Source organism: Halichoerus grypus, chromosome 2 (assembly GCF_964656455.1).
Source record: "Halichoerus grypus chromosome 2, mHalGry1.hap1.1, whole genome shotgun sequence".
In the NCBI taxonomy this organism is placed as follows: domain Eukaryota; kingdom Metazoa; phylum Chordata; class Mammalia; order Carnivora; family Phocidae; genus Halichoerus; species Halichoerus grypus.
Genome location: NC_135713.1, coordinates 4,497,366 through 4,516,463, shown reverse-complemented (window position 1 = coordinate 4,516,463; position 19,098 = coordinate 4,497,366). Strand labels below are relative to the sequence as shown.

Genomic DNA, 19,098 nt, shown 5'->3' with positions numbered 1-19,098 from the left:
GGCAGGGGGGTTCAGGAGAGGTGAGCCTGGAAGTGTCAGAAGCCAGGACAGGCCACCTGTGCTCCGCTACCCACAGCGACGTGAATCAGCAAAGGCAATGGAGAGAGGGAGTAGCAATCCAACATTCTCTTCTCTATCCCCCCATGTAACTGGCCTCCACCTCCATTCAAATCCTCACACACCAGTTTCCAGAATTTTCCATGAAGAAATGTCTCTGTGGCCGAGCCCACTGTTTCCTATCACTCTCCATGTGTCTTGTCCAATGTCTATTCGGGATGGGGACAATGGCAGACAGCCTCTCGGCAGGAGCCCAGCTTGCCATACTGCAGAGCAGTGAAAGTGAGATTAGAGACATGTGTCTAGACAGCATATTTAAACAACCAGAAAGGAAACACAGATGCCCCGGGCCCCCAATATCAGTTCTAAGTGGTTCTGTGCTCTCTGCTGCATTTTCCTTCTTGATTTCCCCAACGAGAGCCACGATGCCCCGCGTGAGGGCTTGGAGGCTCTTGCTTTCTGGGCTTATCAGAGCTGGCTCTCATCAGTACACTCCCTTGTCCGAACCAGCCCTCCTCCCGGGATTTAAAGGCTGTCTTCCTGTCAACCAGGTTGTTCCAAACATGTGCAAAAATCTCTTCCTCTGGACGTCCCTTACCAAGGATGACTTCTTTCTCTCGCCTCTTGACAGCCCATCTCTAAAACACTGCACTATAGACCAAGACCCACAGAGAGGGACAAGCACTGAAGAATGAGCAGTGATCCCAAGGACAAGCCGACTTGGAGCTAGCTGGGTCCCTGCAGAGGCACGAGTGTGGGCGGTTGTTGGCCCAGCAACGAGATGAGTCAGGGTCCTGCAGACAGGGCCATGTTCACCTCCTTCCTGGGTATTTTTATTCATAGAGAACAAGTTTTCTCTAAGAAAAGCCCTGAGGACAAACATAAAACCCACAAATGGATACACCCACACACGGTCTCCAGTCTGACAAGCATCGCCCCCTCGGCCACACGCTGCCTCCCATCTGTCCCTTCGCCTCCCTCCCCACCCCAGGCAGTGGGACACATCCTCAAGCCTCAGCAGGCACCAAACCCTGGCTTCTTAACTTTGAGAAGGAACCCATCCAATTTGGCTGAAGCTTTTCAGTGGCTGAGGAGAGAGAACAGGGCCAGAAATAGAAGTCTCAAGAACTTTGGGGAATAATAAGAAGGAGGGCTACAGATGGTGAGATATTTTTTAATCCTGTGATTAATTCTTAATGAATCTTTACATTCCCGCAAACAAAACCGAATTAACTCGTATTCCTTCACAGAAGAAAGACAAGACTTCAAAGGAAAATACTCAGTTGCTTTTGGCTCACAGAACAAAACAGAGCAACAAATCAGAACAAATGTTAATATAACCAGTTCTAACTCAGAGGGTGATTGAATTCCAAAAGCTCATTTTAAGCCATTTATGAGGAATTTGGACCACTTATTCTCAAATCGAACAAATCTATACATCATGGCTGAGTCAGGTGGAATAATGGTCCATATCTTGTTCTGTCATGGTGTTTGAAATGCTCTGTGCACTGGCGCAGGAATTCACTCACATTCTCAACATGGTTTTGTGGGGGAACCGTATGTTTGAGTTCCAGTGGCCATGAACTCATTTTCCAATCCAAGGAAACGCTGTGCAGAGTGGTGCTAGGATGGAGTATTGGGCTGGCTGTCCCAGTGAACACAATTCTCTCCCTGAAGGTATTCCGAATTGGGACATGGGACCAGGCAGGAGGTTTTAGACTGGGTTTTCCTGATGCCTGTTGAAAAGATATTGGGGTTCATTGACCAAATACTGGTAAGGCAAGGACTACCATTAGGGCAGAGTGCAGTAGTAGGTGGTTCGGGACAATCTCTGCTCCGGCCTACGTTTTTCTCCATTGTAATCACACCTAAAACCATAGCCTATTCTATCCACCTACTCATTGGTGTTGGGTTTTGCATCCCTTTAGAAGCTTAGATTTGCCATTTCCATACTCACATTGCTCCTTTTCCCTTTCTTGTACACAACAACTCAGGTATTCTGAGAAGGGAGTACTGTGGGAGGCATGCCTAGCGTCTTATGGTACAAAAAATGAGGTTATTAAGAGACAGTCATTGTAACTGGGGATAAGGATACCTGGTTTGAATACAAGTGGGAAAAGCAAGGAACTCGGGGTTGTAGAGGCTGGGATTTGCATCCTTGATCCTCACCAAGGCTCTGGGAGGTATCTGCATGTCCACTTTCTTTATTTGACAGATGGAGGTGATAATACCTATCTCTTGGGGCTTGGGTAGCACCAGGGCATTATAAGAAATGTATGTACACAATTAGCCAGTGTAAAAACTTTTATCAAGAAGAATTATTTAAAACACAATTGAAATAACACCTATTATATTAAAATTGCATTGAAGGGGGCTTGTGTTTCTGACAATCTGACCTTCTAAACCCAAACGTGTAACAATTTTAATGATTGCTGCCACTTACAGAGAGCCTAAAATAGAGATAGCTCTAAATGATTTACATAAGCTAATTTACTCAGTTCTTACACTTCAAATGAGAAAGGGAATGCCATAATCCCAGTTTACAAATGATGTAACTGACACAGAGAATTTATAAAACATTTGAAGCTTTCTACATCTGCTTAGGGGTGAGATTGGGAGTGGAACCAAGGTTCTAAGTCTTCAGAGTTCACCCTGTTAGCTGCGATGTTATATTGTCTTGCTAATCAACTAGGAAACAGGTAGAAATGCTGGGTACATTATAGTGGTAGGTGTTGGAATATATAGATAAAGTATCAGAAAAGCAACAGAAAATTCCAGCAATGCTGAGGTGTGGGGCCTGAGAAGAAAGGTACAAGGAGAAACTGTTGATAAAGCCTTCTGGAAGGGATGAGATATGGGGAGACCAGGTTGTGGGTGGGAGTGGCGAATCTGTGTAAGAAAAGCCGTGGGTCTCCACAAGGTCTATGACATCATATTAGGAACCTCACAGAATCACATATTCAATAAAAGGTGGAGGAGGAAATGTGTGCTGATTAGTTCAGAAAGCAAAGTAAACTTGCTTGCCTTGACCTGCAGAGGCTTTGAGAGGAATAAAAGTGCTTCCGAAGAATATGGAATGTGGGCCAGCCTACCAGTTGAAATTTATACTACCTCTATCTAAAAGGTCATGAATTGGAATATAAGTGGTACATAGGCAGAATACCCTTGTGACAACCAAAAGGAAGCAGTAAACCACGTTATAGGGACCTATCTCCAACCCAGACTACCAAGGATTCCCAGCTACAACAGCCACCCAAGATGAATCCACAGACCGGCACAAAAAAGGAAAACCTGCCATGACAGGAGTCGAAAGACACAGTCAATCAAGTAAGATGCCCAAGAACGTCAGGTGGAAGAAAGCGGGGGAGAGCCTAGGAGACAAGAACATGGAAAATAGTCCAAGGCATGAGGAGAAGGACTGAACCTGTGAGGAAGGTACGAGATAAAACCGAACACCAGGCAGACATGAAAATCACCCAATAGTTGAAATAGAAAATTGAGAAAGGGGAGGGGGGTGGGGGGATGGGTTAGCGTGGTGATAGGTATTAAAGAGGGCACGTTCTGCATGGAGCACTGGGCGTTATACGCAAGCAATGAATCATGGAACACTACATCAAAAACTAATGATATAATGTATGGTGATTAACATAACATAATAAAATAAAATTAAGAAAAAGAAAATTGAGGAAACAAGGAAGTTATACAAAGCAGGAGACAGATTTAATGAACTGCAGGATTGCTCTAGGGATTTACTCAACATTATCTCAAGGCTTGTTTTAGAGACCAAATGAAATGGTATTTACAAAATGCCTTGAAAATTATAAACAGTGAATAACTCTTTTTAAATTATATATAATTATATATGTACAATAATAACTGTATATAATAAACATATGATATATTAATTATATAAAAATATATAAATTATATATAACTATATATAATGTAACTATATATAATTATATATTTTTATTACTATATTATATTATAAATATATAATATATAAAACATATATATTATATATTTATATAAAATATAAATATATAAAATATATATTATATGTATGACATATATTTATATATATTTATTATTAATTATATATATTATATAATATAATTATATATAATAACCATATATATAATTTCCAAAAGGAAACATAAAGATTTCTTAGCAGAAATGAGGGACCAAATTATTCTTATATATTATAAAAGGATTCCTAAAGGAGAAAAAAGAGAGCATGAGAGAGAAGAAAGAGTCAAAGTATAATGGCTGGAAATTTCTCAGAAATAAGAAAAAACCTGAATTCTCCTAAGCAGAAATGTCAATGAATCCAACTGAATAAATAAACGATGTATACACCTAGACACATCATAAAGGGGCTACAAACTCCAAAAAGAAAAAAAAAAAAACTCTTAAATGTGTCCAAGAACAACAAAAAAACAAAATTATTTACATAGTGAAAATTTGCCTGACAAAAGACTTCTCAATATTAACAGTGGAAATCATGTGATAATGAAATAATCTATAAAGTATTAAAAGAAAATAACCTTCTGCTTAGAATTCTATATCCAGCTAAAGTATTAGTATTATTTAATAATGAGTGTTAGATAATATTATTTTCAGACAAAGATTGAGGAATTTCACCACTATAAAGCTCTATAAAAGTGTAAGATAAAAACACTTTAGAACGAAGAAAACTGAAGCTAGAATAAGCTACAGGGAGAATAGTTAGTTGTTCAATCTAAATGAGCATCGTCTTTCTAATGCAATAAAAATAATAATGAGTAGAGTTTTCATACACTATGATGAAGAACATTTAAGACAAGAGGGCAGCGGTCCAAAGTATTATTAGATCACTGATGAGGAAGAACATAGAGATCATGATTAACTTTACATTTTTGGTTAAGTCAATTATATGTAATGAAATCTTGAGTGTGATCACAAAACTTAAAATGATTAAAGGAATCAAGTGGAGTAATGAATATTTGACTAGTACAATAAGAAGAAAAGGAGAATAGAGAACAAACTCACAGAAATAGTGGGAGATATTAACATTCTTCTCAATTTTAAGGATACAGTAATTATATACACTGTAATTGGCTAGTTTAATTGAATGAAATATACATCAAATCCTGTCCTCATTTATAATTGTTTTTTTTTTTTAAGATTTTATTTATTTATTCATGAGAGACAGAGAGAGAGAGGCAGAGGGATAAGCAGGCTCCCAAGGAGCAGGGAGTCCAATGATCATGGGATCATGACCTGAGCCGAAGGAAGATGCCCAACCATCTGAGCCACCCAGGTGCCCTATTTATAATTGTTTTGAACACATATAGAACCATAGTAAAAATTGAGCTCCTATTGATGAGTGAATCTCATCAAATCCTAAAGAATGTCTATCATAAACAAGACATATAAAGATAATAGACATTTTAGAATAACAAGTCTAAGGAGAAAAATTTTGAAAATATTGAGAGACACAGAGAGAGACAGATTCAGTTGGTGAGACTCAGGTCACTTACAAGGAGTGACATTAGATCAGCACCAAACTTTCATACACAAGGATGATGCTAGAGTAACTGAGGAGTAAGATCCTCAAAGGTTTCCAAGTCCTTGGAAAAAATTACTTAAATCTCAGAATCCTACGTCCTGCTAAAATCACACTCCAGGGTAAGAGCTAAACACTTCTGAGGGTAAGGCAAACCAACAGAAACTTCACAAACCTCGCAACCTCTCTGGAGGAGTCTCTCAAAATTTACTGTAGCAAAATACAAAATGAATACAATACAATGAGAGAATGTCCTACAATGATGTGCATGTGGCTGAATAAAGCAAGACAATTAATACATATCTGGCAAGAAGTTCACAGAGGATTACGTGGGAAAGACAATAGGAGCAGAGAAGAAACAGCAGTATGAGCTGGCTCTTCCCTTGTTAGAGGGAGGGGGTGAAAGCCAGACATGGATAAAATGCATTTATGGAACCGACATTTAAGGGTAATCCAGAAAAATGTAAATAGGATTTGTAAGTTCAACACTACTTGAATAAAAATTGGAAGAAACTCTGCTCTCCAAATGCACTCAAAATGGAAATAAAATTAACCACACAGAGTCAGTTCTCCGTGAGTCAGAATAGACAGACATAGCAAATGGCAGAGTTATACCCTCAAGAACTTCATCTTCAGAAAGAGATTATAAAATATAAAATGTTTAAATTTATTGATATTTTTAAAAAGTATAGAGTTCATGATGTAAGTTCAGGCCAAGAAGGGAAAAAAAGAGGATTTTTTTTTTTTTTAAAGATTTTATTTATTTGACAGAGAGAGACACAGTGAGAGATGGAATATTAGCAGGAGGGGTGGGAGAGGGAGAAGCAGGCCTCCCGCCGAGCAGGGAGCCCGATGTGGGACTCGATCCCAGGACTCTGAGATCGTGACCTGAGCCGAAGGCAGACGCTTAACGACTGAGCCACCCAGGCGCCCAAAAAGAGGATTTTTAAAAAGGAAATAAACAACACTTCTAGAAATGAAAAATACGACCATCCAAGAGAGTGAAGAACATATTAAACAGCATGTTTGATACACGTGAAGAGAGGAATTAATTGGACAATAGATATGTGGAAATCAGCCTGAATAGACACAGAGGGAGGGAAAGATGGATATTTATGAAAACAACTCAAGTTAACTTAATGGGAGAAGGAGGTTTAACACATTACTAATAGAATTTGGGGTCCAAGTCAGTTTTCCAAGAAGTAGTAGCTAAGAATTTTTCAGACCTGAACAGGGGCAGGTTGAGGAACAATACCAAATCCCAAGCAGAATAAATGAATCAAACACACACATAAACATATCGCTTTGTGATTTCTTAACATCAGATACCAGGAAAAAAGCCTACAGGAGACGGGGCGCCTGGGTGGCTCAGTTGGTTGAGCGACTGCCTTCGGCTCAGGTCATGATCCCGGAGTCCCTGGATCAAGTTCCGCATCGGGCTCCCTGCTCGGCAGGGAGTCTGCTTCTCCCTCTGACCCTCCCCCCTCTCATGTGCTCTCTCTCATTCTCTCTCTCTCAAATAAATAAATAAAATCTTTTTAAAAAAAAAAAAGCCTACAGGAGAAACAGAGAGAAAGGGAGAGAGATACATATACAGCCCTATAGTAACAAAGGGCTGAGGGCATAGAACTGCCAAATTAGGAACCAGAAAACTCAAGACACAGAGAAATGATCACTAACAGACTCTCACAGAATGGCTTTTAGTAATTGAAGGAAATCAGTGATGAGGAAATTGAATTCAGAATGAGGGAGCTGGCTGCTAGAAACAACCATGAGCAATGAAACTGGCTGGGGATGTTAGTTCGGCTGAACAGGTATTGACTGAGTGGAAAACCAGGGCAATTCAATACATCGACGTTTTCTGGTGTGAAAATGATCACGCAGAATCAAACCCACCATGCCCAGCAGAGCCTGGTCCATGGCCACCTCCTAGTCATCACCTCCCACCTACTCCTCTCATTTGCATTGTTCCGGCCACACAGGTGTGTGTCCCACTAATTAGCTGTGGCACTTTGTGCATGTTGTTTACTACATTCTCTGAGTTTCATTTCCCTCAGCTATAACGTGGGTATAGGAGCCCTTACAAAGCACCAAGTGGATGTTCGTTTGCATCTGACATTTCTAATTCCTTGCAACTGCCAATATCTGGCTCCCAGGAGATGTGACCTCGCACAGTGCGGCCACCCCTGGCCGGCAGGGACTAGGTGCTGTCCAGCACACGGGAAGCCATGGCTTTGTACCAGCAGGAAGAGAGCCCAGCCCAGAAAACAGCACAAAAGTCTCACTTTAAGAAAACCTGTCATCTGACAGCAATCTGGTTGGAGTAATCTCCGTATTAAAATGTTACCTGCAGGGCTGCTTTGGACCCCACCCTCCTAATGCATGGTATCAAATTCACATGCCCAGATGGTTTCTATACAAAGTTCATTCAGTAAAACGAGCCACACCTCCAAACCCAAGTATCTGGAGGCTGATACCAGCACCGAGTGCAAAGGGCCCTAGAAGAAGCTAAACCCCGGGCCCATCTCCTTTCTCTTGATTATTCTGCATCTTCCTCTGCCCCTGGTGTCAACAGTAGGGATGGGGGGTGGGGGTAATTTCCAGCACACGGATGACTCCCTGGCACCGATTTACCTGGGCTCCTTGCACCAAATACTGTTCCCTTCCCAGCTCCCGTGCTGACCGGGAGCTCCCCCAGTCGGGGAATGCAAATATCTTCATGAAACAATGTCATGCTAACCTTGCTTTCTGAGGCTCAAATGAAACAATGTATTCAGTGCAGCCTTCCCACTTTCAAAAGAATCCTAAACACTTCATGCCTACCAGGAATAATTGTAGATGCTGATTAACATTTATTAAAAAGGAAAATTTTGACATGAACTAGAAAGTTAGAAAATGATAGAGGGAAGGAAAGAGATGATGAATATAGGAGTTGGCGAGGGAATGTGTAGGCAGGTGTTGACTTCTCTTCATCCTCTTTTGTGTTTATATTGAATTTTTATGATGCCATTGAGAGGTTTAGGTTCTGGTGCATGCACGGGTGCACGCGAGTGCATGCGCACACACACTTTACTTGTGCTGAGAAAAAGATAATGCATTCATATGATGAAATTTTAACTTCCTCACAAATGCAGTAACATCTTGGCCATTGTATGCTAATTTATAATCTTTGATTATTCAACAGGATTAATTGAAGCACTGCCAGGGAAGAAAGACATTACTAACAAAATAACTATGCATATAAATTTGCCGGCTTAAGATAGCAATTTTTTTTCAGACTGTCTCAAGCATATTCAGATTACCCAATTGCTTGTCAACAATTGATATATGCTAATTAAAAAATAAATCAAAGCTCTTTGTTAAAGTATCAACCAGTGTAATTTACATTTCTTTAAAACATTCAATAGTTCAAGCTCTCCATTAATTTCTTCAATGAGATCTCGCTGACTCTAGCTGACTTACACAAATGTACACATGCTTACACCTACACACTGGTGTGCAATCCACCAGCAGGGTGACTTCTTAAACCTCTAACTTGTGGGACTTACGGGTCTCAACTTGAACAATTATATTATTATTTCTTTTCACTCTTTAAAATTCTTCTGCTTTTTTGCTTTAGGTAGAATGACCCGTAGCTATTGTTTGGTTATAGGATACAAGTGCTCTTTAATTTTGACTTTTTTGACATACCAGGGGTGAATCTCTGCTTTATTCTATACCTCAATGCAGTTAGAGATTTGGATTTGACATTGTGATAGAATTCAGGAATACTATTTGAAAAAATACCAGTGAAAGAATCCTTGGAACAGGTGCATCACTGGAAGGTTCAGTGGTTTCCAACTGATGTAGGTAAGCCGTCCTTAGGACAAGTGCGTCACTTAAATACAATGTAGCCAGAAGGCAACCATATAGCTTTACAAAGGCAAGTTTGCCTCCTGCTTAGTCCTCCTTCTCAATTTGATGGGAAAACAATTTCTTGAAGTTCAAGCAGATTGTAGAGGACTCTTTCTACAGCTTGAGATGACCATCCTGGCTTTGCCCATTTGCCCTTTTATAGCAGTTAAGTGGTTTGGGACCATTTTCAAGGTTAAGGCAGACCCTTGACTCATGACTTTCACAGAAAGGAACAAGCCAGGAGCTTCCTATTAGGTAAACAGAAGACTGAGCTTTAGGAGACACTTACTAGTGATTTGAAGACTAACTAGCTGTGACCCAGATGCTTGAGGTTAAGGTCCAACAAACGTTGAAAAGCTAAGAATGCACACACCAGACAGAAAGCAGAAACAGCTGCTGATGGGGCCACAGAGAAGCAAACGCTCTAAAAAGGAGAAATTTTTCACAACTAAATGTGCCCCAGAGGATAGCACAGGCACTTTTCCTGGCTACTTAAAAAAAGGGATGGACCCCAGTGAGCCCGAGTGGTACAAAGTGGAGGAAAGAATGTGTGGGAAAGGGTGAGCCCAGTAAGATCGGTGTTTTCTGGCATTTCTCAATAGTATGTCACAGCTGTGGTGAGGTTTTCTGCAAGACCATATCACGTTTTAGTTTGTAAAGCATTGTATACACCACTCCTCTCCATCGTGGTAGTCAAGAGCCCAGCTGAGGGGGCCTTCCGAGGCTTTATTCTTTTTTTTTTTTTTTAAGGTTTTATTTATTTATTTGACAGAGAGAGAGAGAGAGCACAAGTAGGCAGAGAGGCAGGCAGAGGGAGAGGGAGAAGCAGGCTCTGCACTGAGCAGGGAGCCCGACGTGGGGCTGGATCCCAGGACCCTGGGATCATGACCTGAGCCAAAGGCAGCCGCTTAACCAGCTGAGCCACCCAGGCGCCCCTCTGAGGCTTTATTCTGAAGTCAAAGGAGGACCCACAGCAGGATTGGAGGAGGGAAGTTAAGGTGCCCTCAACGTCAGAAAGTCAAGGTTTTCCCACCTCGTTTGCCACTTACTGGCTGAATGGCTTAAGTACGAACTCAATTCAATAGTTATTTACTGAGCACACCGTGTGTTCAACCACCAATGTGGAATTTGGAATGCTCAGGAGGGCTGTAGTTTTGCTGGGGCCTTGGGAAAATCCCATAGCCTCTCCGGACCTCAGTCTCTTCATCTGAGAAATGGACATTAAATTACTGAATTCTCCAGGTAGCCAAAACTGGAATAAACTGCAGAGAGGCTAAAAGAATAATTCTGGTGGGTAATGAGAAATTATTCTATGCCAGAAACTGTGCTAAATGCCTTATTAATTCTATCATATTTAATATGGAGATGAGCTTTGTCGGGTTGTCTGGCGAGGAGTGAGCTGCCCACAGCGGGATTTTCGGTGCCTGCACTCACTCCACTTCCCGGGGCACCTGCGCCCTTGTCCTGTAAGACGGGGGCCATCAGTGCAGTTCCCGCCTGCGGCACAGCCTTCTGGTGCCTTCTGATGTCCCCCAGCCCCAGCAGGCTCCTGGGATGCGCGGAGAATGCAGGAACCATGCCCCCACAGTGTGCTGGCTCCCAGGCTTCACCAAGACCGGCAGCTGCAGTTTGCCCTGAGCCTTCTCCTGGCAGAGCACACAAGGTAGACTCTATCACCATGCCCGCTTCCAGGGGGGACACTGAGGCATGAGAGCTAGAGCGATCTGTCCCAGGTCAGCAGTGGGCTGGTGGCAGAGTGAGGGGTCCCCTCCTATGTGTTTGACCTTGTCCTCTAATGCTTTGGCTGCTTCATCATTCCTGACTACCACGATGGAGATATGTTCATCATACCTGAGGGGGTGAGGCCACCCCATCCTCCCATTACTTACACACAGTCTCCCTTCACCTTCTCCCTTAAAGACAACACAGCTACACACACACACACTCACACACACCACGCAGCCCCCCACATACAAAAACACACAAGCACACAGATCCTCACACTCAGACACACAAACACACTGCACTCACACACATACACATGCACACAAATACACACACTCAGATACTCTCAGACACACAGACACACACGGGGACACACACAAACATGCACAAGCACACAAATACACACCACACACACTAAGGCACATTCACACACACACACACATCATGTGCACACACACACATGCACACCACACACACATTCAGATACACATACATGCATCACACACAAACACATATACACACAAACACACAAATATGCACCATACACACTCATACACATACACACAGAAACACGCACTTCACACACGTACAGACACACACACACACAAACACACACTATAGAAAGAGACAAGACATCACACTGTCCTGAGCCCTGGGACTGAGCAGAGCTCCTCTGCTCCCTGGTGCCCTGGGCCCAAGCCGCATGGTCACTGTGGCATGTCATCTGCAGCCCAAGCCCCCGGCCCCTGACACAGGAGGGACAGCTGGGGCAGCCGACCCAGAGGTAGTACCCAGGCTGCAGGGTTGGAGGGCCTGGAGCGCACACCTCTCTGCTGTCCTTCCTCTGCCTGCTAGGATGCTATCCTGCGCTGTAATCTCTCCTCTCTCTCCTCTGCCTTTAATGATGACTTTGTATGGGGTACATCTTCATCCTTTCCTGAAACTTATTTTAATCTGAAATTAGGTTTCCTGAAATTTCAGAAGGAAACACGATTCAGGAATGATGTAACTTCACAGAAGGAACGTGGTTTTGGATCGAGGCATCCTGGCTCTTTCCCCAACCCGATATTCAGCAGTCATTGCTTTCTTTTTCTTTTTCTTTCTTTTTCTGTCTGATCTTGTCCCACTCACTGTTGTTTATTCCTACAGTTGCTGCTTCTCGGTGTGGGACCCTGCCCCGCGGGAGCCCTGGTGTGTCGCATTAGGCCATCATGGATCTGTTCAGGGGCCCTTGGGCAATTGTTTCATCCCGGCCCTCACTGCCATGCTTCTTCATCTTGTGTGGTCTCCAGCCAACTCCTTGTGGACACAACCCAGGAGCCCCATGCCACATATCTCATCTGCCTCCTGCCTCAGCATTTTCTGGGATGTTCTGGGTGCCCACACATGTCCAATCTGAATGTACAGTGGTAAGTAATGCTTTCTGGAGAGAATTTGTCACCAGTGAGGGAGCAAGCTAGAGGATGTATTATCTTTCTTTTCTTCCCCAGAAAGACTGTTCTGAGAATAAGTCATTTATATAGCCTCTGGAAAGATGGACCCACAGTTTGAGTAAATGTCTGTATTTAATAAAAATGGCAGTCAGTTGGATGACACATCTTCGTATTGCCCCTCTCCTGCTTCCTGTCACTTATGATAGTAGTAACACAGAGGCCCTCTGTTTCAGGCTCTGCTGTCCAAGACCAAGACTCTGTGCATCCTTTTCAAAATATGATGTTAGATGGAGATACAAAGACAAAACAACTAAAGGACACTGGGAAGAAAGAGGAGAAGATGGTTACTTCTCACTGGGAAGATTAGAAAGACTTCATAGAAAAGGATCAGAAGCCAAGTGTAGATGTGCAAGTAAATGTCAACACCCATGAAGTCAAGTCAAGCAGGATGGGAGCCTGAGAGTGGTGTCCGCCATGTCCAAGCTGGGCCTGCATGGACATCAGGGATGGGTGTTTTCACCCTCTTTATGTGGCCATGAAAGGACTGGCCTCAGGTTGACTGCTGAGAAGCAGAGCTGATCTTTCTATCTCTCACAGGGCCAGCATGTTTCCTGATGCACAGGGATTATGTGGCCTCATCCCCAACACCAGCCTGTGAATGTTTGCAAGGACACCCCAGTCACATAATGGCAAACACTCTATCTATCCATGGGGTTTTATAATCCTCATGATGGCTAGAATCTTCCAGATTGGCTTTACCACTTGTTAATACTTGTACATTCTTGAGCTTGGATCCAAGCAATAGCTTGTGGGTAGCAAGCAAGAGAGGTGAACATGGACACACGTGTTTGTGTTCGTGCACATTGCCTCCCTGGAGGAAGGTGGATTGGACATGATGTTTCAACGCAGGCTATTCTGTCCTAAAGCCCAGTTAAACTCTCCTTGTAAGAGTTGGTGGGGAGAGTGACGACTGCCAAGCATCTATTGAGAGATCAAAGATTTTCTCACTGGGATTGCGCCCAAGAGGCCAGGCCGCCCTCCTCAGAAGAGAGACAAGAACAGAGAGCTTGGTGACCACAGTCATGAAGAGGTGGTATGAGCAGTGTGGACGGTGGTCACCCACTGTGACTTCCTCTCAGTTGGACTCCAGGTTAGAATCATCCCTACATAAAAGAGCGACCCAGGAGGTTCTTAAAACTACTGCTCGGTCCTTTCATTTCTGAGACTGCTGTAGGTAGGGATGTTATAGCTTCGGGCCATGTGGAAACAGAACTGAAATCAAAGACAGGACCTCTGGCCTTGGGGAGTTTCTGGGTGAGGCGGCAGCTACTCTTTTGTTTCAAGGATGAAGGTCCCTTTTCTTCTCTAGTCTCTGCTATCGATTTATAAATAATGGGCATTGCTGGGGCACACTGAATTTCAGATCTGGAGCAGGCATTTTTTTTCCCCCAAGGGGCCATATGTCCCTGAAAATTGTATGGAAAATAGTTTATATTCCCCACCCTACTCCCATCCATAGGAGAGTTTCCATAACTTTCTCAGATTCTCGGAGGGGTCTGTGACCTATATAGGATGAGGAACTGTTGATTTAGAAAAAAATGACATTTCTTGGGGTGGCCAATCACTGACATCAAAAGAAAATTATTTTCCTTGTTTAGATATAAAACAAAGATTTAAACTTACTCCCACAGTCGGCTAACTTATTGAAATATTGAAATCAACAAAACCAGGAAGAAAAAGGAAGGTCCTTGATTCCAGTATATTTTTTCCCCTTGATTAGTAGAAAATGCACGGGCAGATAGCACAGGCTCTTTGCAGTCAAAGTGCAGCCGGTCCCACGCATAGGCATGCTGTTCTTTCAGTTTTCCTCTCTCTCGAGGTGATGTGCGGCTCAGTGCCTTGGCTGCCGCAGGCTGTAAATGATGTATGAAATTAAAGACAAAAATCCCCTGCCAGGGCACTCAGCCAGACTGTGTTCATGGCTATTTTTGCTGTTGCGGCTCAGGGGTGGCTGGGAAAGCAGAGCCTACACGGAGAGAGACCCACTGGGACACTCAGTGATGCTTTTAAAAAATCAATGTTGCTCTTCCTCCTTCCTTTTCCCTTCCCCTCTCGTAGGAAGACTGTCAAACAAAATATTTCAACAGAAACAAACATGTTAAAATAAATCAGCTCATTCTTTAAGCCAGGTTTCAAAACCAACATTTGAGAGAGTCAATCTCTCTCTCCTTGAACTGGGAAGATGGTTCATCACATGCTCCCTGCTCCCACGCGTGGCCTTGACCGGGACCACCAGTCTACACATGTCTATGATCGCATATCACTTCAACCAAGTGTTTCTGTTTTTTTTTTTTTAATTTTTATTTATTTATTTGACAGAGAGAGACACAGCGAAAGAGGGAACACAAGCAGGGGGAGAGGGAGAGGGAGAAGCAGACTCCCAGCTGAGCAGGGAGCCCGATGCGGGGCTCGATCCCAGGACCCTGGGATCGTGACCTGAGCTGAAGGCAGATGCTTAATGACTGAGCCACCAGGCGCCCCAACCAAGTGTTTCTTAATGTGTGCCATGCGGAGGTATATCCATGAACTTAGGGTTTATAATCCATTGCACCATCATCAATCTCAAGGCAGTATATAGACTTCGAGCAAGGTCATTAATTAACAAGAATGGAAATAAATCCACCTTCAGAACAGACTTCTTAATAAATTCAAACGTTTTGGTCAACTTCGCAGCTGTGTATGTGATTAGGTTATTTCATTCAAGGAATGATTATTTAATGATTGTCTGTCTTCTCTCACTATAAGGTAGGTTCTATAAGGGTGGAGAACTTTGTCTGTGTCACAAATTGTCTATAACTAAGAGGTGTGTAGATGTGAAGGAATGGGGTGTCCTTCTACTTAGTTGTTCAAGGGAAGGTTTGAATAAGAGGGTGATATGTGTGTCTAGTCTCAGGAGCCATGAGAGACAGAACTACATAGACAGGCAGCTGAGAGGGTTTTAGGTGGAGAGAAAATAGCGTATAAGATTTTTACAGAAGATCTCACTTGACAAAAATCTTACTTTAAGAGTAAGCATCAGTGCTGCTCGTTGTTCCTGTTTACTTACGTGCTCACTTCTTTGGGGGAACTACCTAGGGGTGCAATGCTGAATCGGGGAGGTGTAAGTTTAACTTATTAAGAGACTTCACTGTGTTTCCCAAGGTGGCTTTATGCCCCGGTGGTGTGGGAAGTTTCAGGGCCCCCCCGCACTCCCCAGCACTTGTTATGGTCAGCTTTTAAAAAGATGAGCACTAAATAGTGGCATCTCATTGTGAGTTTAATTTGCATTACCCGCATAAACAGTGATGCTGAGCATCTTTAAAGCGCCTACTGGCCATCAGTATTTCTTTTTTAGTCAAGTATTGACCAAATGGATGTTCTACTCTTTTGCCAATTTTTAAGTTGGTTTGCTTATATGTTTATCATTATGATCTGAATGTTTGTGTCTCCCCAAAATTCATAACCCTCAAAGGTGGTGGTATTAGTAGATGGGGACTTCTGTGGTTTATAAGCCATGCCATCTGTGCTATTTGTTGTAGCAGCCGGAACAGACTAAGACACTTATCATTAGTTTTGACTGCTCTTTATGAGTCCTGGATATATGTCCTTTTTCAGGTATGTGATTTGACAAAATTTTCTCCCAGACTGGGTCTTGTCTCTTTCTTCTCTAAACAGTCTTTCCAAAAGCAGACATTTTTCATTTTGAGAAGCCCAACTTAGCAAGAGTTTCCTCTATGGATTGTACTCTTGATGTTGTATTAAAATATCCTTGTGTAACTCAAGGTTGCAAAAATTTACTCTTCCATTGTCTTCCAGAAGTTTTTGAGTTTTCAGTTTTACACTTAGGACTATAGTCCATTTCTATACAGAGTTCATTTCTATATGTCATGAAAGGTATAGGTTTAATTTCTTTTTTTTTAACATATGGATATTCAGATGTTTCAGCACTATTTGCAGAAAGACTATTCTTTATCCATTAATTGCATCTGTACCATTTTCAAATCAATTGTACATATACGTGTGTGGGTCTTCTATTTTTTTCCATTGACCAATTTGTCTATTTCTACAATCTCTTGGTTATGACAGCTTTATAAGGAGGCAAGAAATCAAGTAGTATTGATCATCTAGATCTGTTCTTTCATAAAGTTATTTTGTCCACTTCTAGCCATTTGCATTTCCATATGAGTTTTATTTTATTTTTTAAAGATTTTATTTATGTATTTGAGATAGAGAGAGAGAAAGCATGCATGCATGAGCACGAGGTGGGGGAAAGGCAGAGGGAGATAGAGAGAGGGAGACATAGGCTCTCTATTGAGCATGGAGCTTGATGTGGGGCTTGATCCCAGGACCCTGGGATCATGACCTAAGCAGAAGGCAGATGCTTAACCAATTGTGCCACCCACGGGCCCCTTCCATACAAGTTTTAGAATCAATTTGTCTATAACCAAAAAAACAAAACTAAACTAAACAAAAAAACAGCTGGTATTTTGATTAGGATTGCTTTGATTTAATTTCAAGCAAATCAACATCTTAATAATATTGAGTTTTCTGAACCTTGTACATAATACAGCTCTCCATTTACTTAGTTCTTCTTTAATTTCTGTAAGCAATGTTTTGTTATTTTCAGTATGCCAGACTTTTGTATCTTTGGACAGATTTATTCTTTTTTTTTTTTTTTTTTTTAAAGATTTTATTTATTTATTTGACAGAGAGAGAGATAGCAAGAGCAGGAACACAAGCAGGGGGAGTGGGAGAGGGAGTAGCAGGCTTCCCGCCGAGCAGGGAGCCCGATGTGGGACTCGATCCCAGGACTCTGGGATCATGACCTGAGCCGAAGGCAGACGCTTAACGACTGAGCCACCCAGGCGCCCTGGACAGATTTATTCTTAATTATTCAATTGTTTTGGTGCTATTTCCAATGTTTTTGATGGTTTAATTTCAATTCCCAATTATTTATTGCAAACAGATAAAAATACATTTGACTTTAATGTATTGATTTGTATGCTGTAGACTTGTTAAACTACTTATTGGTTCTAGTAAGTTTTTTTTGTTTTAAGAATTTTTTGGATTTTCTACAAAAATGATCACTTCATTTGTGATGGAGAATTTTTTCTTTTCTTCCCTTACATGGTTGTAGTGGTGAGAAGCTCCAATATAAAGTTTAACAGAAGTGGTGAGAGTGATCTCCTCATCTCATTCCTGATCTTTGGGGGGAAGCATTCAACCTTCTACCTTTAAGTATGATGTTAACCATAGTTTTTCATGGGTGACCTTTATCAGTCGAAGGAGTTTCCTTTTATTCCCAGTGTGTTGAGAGTTTTTATTAGAAGTTTGCTGGATTTCATCCTGTTTTCCTGTGTCTGTTTAGAAAATCAAATGACTTTTTAAAAAATATTTTATTTATTTATTTATTTGAGAGAGAGTGAAAGAGAGAGAGCATGAACAGGGGGACAGGCAGGGAAAGTGAGAAAAGCAGACTCCCTGCTGATCAGGGAACCCAGTGGGGCTCAGTCCCAGGGCCCTGGGATCATGACCTGAGCCAAAGGCAAACATTTAATTGACTGAACCACTCAGGCACCCCAAAATGACTTTCTTTGTTTTTTAGGTTGTTAATATGGCTAAGTGACATTGACTGGTTTTGGAATGTCAATCCAACCTAACCTTCTTAAGAAAACCCCAACTTAGTCATGATGAATGTTTAATATGTACTTTGGATTCTTTTTGCTATAATTCTGTTTAGAATTATGCATCTACGTTCATGAGGGAGTATTGGTCTATAATTTTCTTTTTTGTAATGTCTTTGTCTGGTTTCAGTGTCAGGGTAATGCTGGCCTCATAAAATGGTTTGGGAACACTCCCCTTGTTTTCAATTTCCATGAGTTTACATGGAACTAGTACTATTTCATTCTTACATTTTTGATGAAATTTACCAATGAAACTATCCAGGCCTAGAATTTTCTTTATGGGAAAGTTTATGAGAAAAAAATTTAAAGATATATATTTATTTATTTATTTATTTATTTATTTATTTATTTATTTATTTTAGAGAGAATAACAGAGGGAGAGCACGAGTAGGGGTAGGAGCAGAGGGAGAGAGACAAACAGATTCCATGCTGAGTGTGCAGCCTGATGCAGGGCTTAATCCCAGAACCCTGAGATCATGACCTGAGCCGAAACCAAGAGTGGGACACCCAACCAACTGAGTCACCCAGGTGCCCCAAGTTTATGAGAAATTTTAAAAAATAATGGACACAGCTCTATTCAGATGATTTATTTCTTCTTGAGTGAACATTGACCATTTATGTTTTTCAAGGAATTTGTCCATTTCATCTAAGTTTACAAACTCATTGCCTGTATATTCTTGTTATCCTTTCAAAAGCCATAGCACCAGCAGTGAGGCTG

At 41.9% G+C, this 19,098-nt stretch overlaps 1 long non-coding RNA gene across 2 annotated transcripts in view; it reads left to right on the top strand.

Moving 5' to 3' along the window:
* The window catches only part of LOC144380932 (uncharacterized), a 51,819-nt gene that overhangs the window by 28,283 nt on the left and 4,438 nt on the right, over nt 1–19,098 (top strand). Inside the window, exons 2-3 of one of the 2 annotated variants that reach the window (XR_013445284.1) lie at nt 12,374–12,633; nt 12,891–14,228. This is a non-coding gene — a long non-coding RNA (uncharacterized LOC144380932). Of the gene's footprint in view, nt 1–12,292; nt 12,634–12,890; nt 14,229–19,098 lie in introns of those variants that run through there. The other variant, XR_013445283.1, reaches the window with a different exon arrangement.